The sequence below is a fragment of the Anguilla anguilla genome, chromosome 1, assembly GCF_013347855.1.
Source record: "Anguilla anguilla isolate fAngAng1 chromosome 1, fAngAng1.pri, whole genome shotgun sequence".
Lineage (NCBI taxonomy): Eukaryota > Metazoa > Chordata > Actinopteri > Anguilliformes > Anguillidae > Anguilla > Anguilla anguilla.
The window spans coordinates 35,979,032-35,981,450 of NC_049201.1; the positions used below are offsets into that span (position 1 = coordinate 35,979,032).

Below are 2,419 nucleotides of genomic sequence, written 5' to 3' on the forward strand. Positions count from 1 at the left end.
TATGCAAAAGAAAAAACTGGTTGGTAGTTCTATTTGCACCGTTGTTAAGCAAAAACCTCTCTGGTCGTTAGTTCTATGAAACCAATGATTCCATCAAGAAAAAATAGTTCCTTTGTTTTATACCATAGAATTAGCACCGATTTTGGTCATTTGTCATTACATTATTTAAGAAAACTACATGAAACCATAACTTAATCAAATTAATCTCCCTAGCACTGTCTTGCTTTCTAAATGATGTGGTCGCGCATTGTAGACATAGCGTCTTTCCAAGACACTCTGAAACCGGGTTTGAATGCCAGTTAGCTTTATGATAGGTTCGCCATCACTTGTCACCTAGCCAATATTAAAATTCTGGATTTTAGGTCAGAATGGTCTCACAGCATGCTTGTTATCCTGGCCAGCTAGCTAGCTAACTATTGAATTGTATTCAAAACAGTGGTTACTACAAACAGAATCGTTCACAAAGATAGGGATGAAAACGCATCCCGTAGCCATGAGTTAAATACAGAACGCCTATTCTACTGTCCAAATAAGGGACAATTCCTTATTTTTCGGGATGGTTGGCATCCCTAAATGAAGCCAGTAACTAGAACCGTGATTCAATGTTGCCATCTATTGCGAAATTGGACATTGAAAATGTGAGGGGATGTAACAACAATTCTAATAGAATAAGAATAATGTTGCTGTTTTAACTGCTTTATAATGCTGGATTTTGTAGCGCATTGATTTTAGAATTGTTAAAACGCCGAGGTGTCCCTTTACTGAGAAATAATGCCCACCCTTGGAATCGAGCAGAATCGAGTATTCAGCCAAGCCATTGTATAAAACTTTATATTCAGTCTATGAACGTTACTCTTTGCAGGCAATAGCAACACTGTTTACAGGCAGTTCAACACCTGAGTCTGTGCTGGTGACCACAGAGAAAGCTGTTTTTACATGTCTACGTTTAGCTCTGAATAGGCTGCTTTTGTAACCGAGTCTCTGTGATTAGTTTTACTCTCGTGTTCCTGTCTGTACTTTCAGATATCAGGCTTATTTTGACTGATCCCTGTCAGCCGTTTCAGGGCTGTTGAAGTTCCACCATCTTCTTGCTGCTGCTTCATATTAAAAGATTTCCATCGGCGAACCAGCGGGAGGCTTTTATTGTGAAGCAGGTACAGGAAATGCTACGTGTTTGTGTAGCGGCTGCAGAATGGTTGCTCAAGGAGACCAGTCACACCAGGCTTCAGGAAGGATCTGCACTTTAATTGTCTACAAAGAGCAGCATGGGGCATGATCGGTACACAGTGTTAACAGGCTCTCTCTCATTCACCAGCACAAAAGCTGTCCAAGTTCTGTTTTTTTTGTTTGTTGTTGTTGCAATACACAAAATAATACAAATAAGATAAGTGCACAGAAGAATGCATGCCTTTGCATGTGTATTTGAAATTAACAGTTACATTAAAAACAAAAGAAATTGCAAATATCCAGTGAGTAACATTAATACCCATTAGAACAAAATGTAACTTGTTTTACTAGAGGTCTTATCCTTCACTTTACATATAGAATTAAACAAACATCTTTGCAAAATGAAAAAAATGACAAGTGCACAATAAATAAAACCGATCTTTTCCTCCAAATTCAAGCTTCAAGTACACGACATATATCACAGATAACAATTTTAACACGGTAACATACCTATAAAGAGCAGCACGGGGCACGATCAGTACACACAGTGTTAACCGACTCTCTCTCCTTCACCTGCAGCGAGTTAGGAAATATGCAATTGAGGAGAAAATCTCCGACAGATCTAACAGCAAAAAACGTTTTTCTGACGAAACTCAAGGAAACATTAGCAATGACGTATCTTTACATTTCCATGCACTTTAAACCAGGTTATATTACTTTTAAACACGCTAGATTATTCAAAGGAGAGAGAGTATCACAACACGTCTTACCAGCACAAAAGCTGTCCAAATTCTGCCGCGTTTTTACAACTACGTCCCTTCTGCAGCTAATTGTGCGTCAATAATTAAAGCCCCCCCTGCAACAATAGGTAAACCGAAGCTATTTGCACATTAATTCCTTCAATATTAAATTGGCGATATACCAAAACTTTGACCCAATGAAAGAAAATATAACACACTGGTTTTGAGAATGTTCACCAAAAAAATAAAACATAAACATATTGACTCAGCTATATTTGCATGCGAGTAAAAACAGGTAGTTTTAATTCTGCTTACATTCTGCTCACGTCTTATAATCAGGGTTGTCTTGTATTCGGCCAATACGTTACGTTTGTAGTGTTTATGAACTTGAATGAACCGCTATTAGCCTAAAGTTGTGTAAGCTATATGCTAATATAAATGGAAAAAAGAGTACCGCGTCACAGAGCAGACATGGGTTTTAGGTAAATTTAATGTTACAAATTACGAAATTT

At 37.7% G+C, this 2,419-nt stretch overlaps 1 long non-coding RNA gene across 1 annotated transcript; it reads right to left on the reverse strand.

Moving 5' to 3' along the window:
- Positions 1-819: 819 nt before the first annotated feature.
- LOC118212223 lies at positions 820-2,171 on the reverse strand. Its single transcript, XR_004762186.1, has 3 exons — positions 1,938-2,171; positions 1,678-1,740; positions 820-1,251 (listed from the first exon to the last, which is right to left on the reverse strand). It is a non-coding gene; the product is annotated as an uncharacterized LOC118212223 (long non-coding RNA).
- Positions 2,172-2,419: the final 248 nt, after the last annotated feature.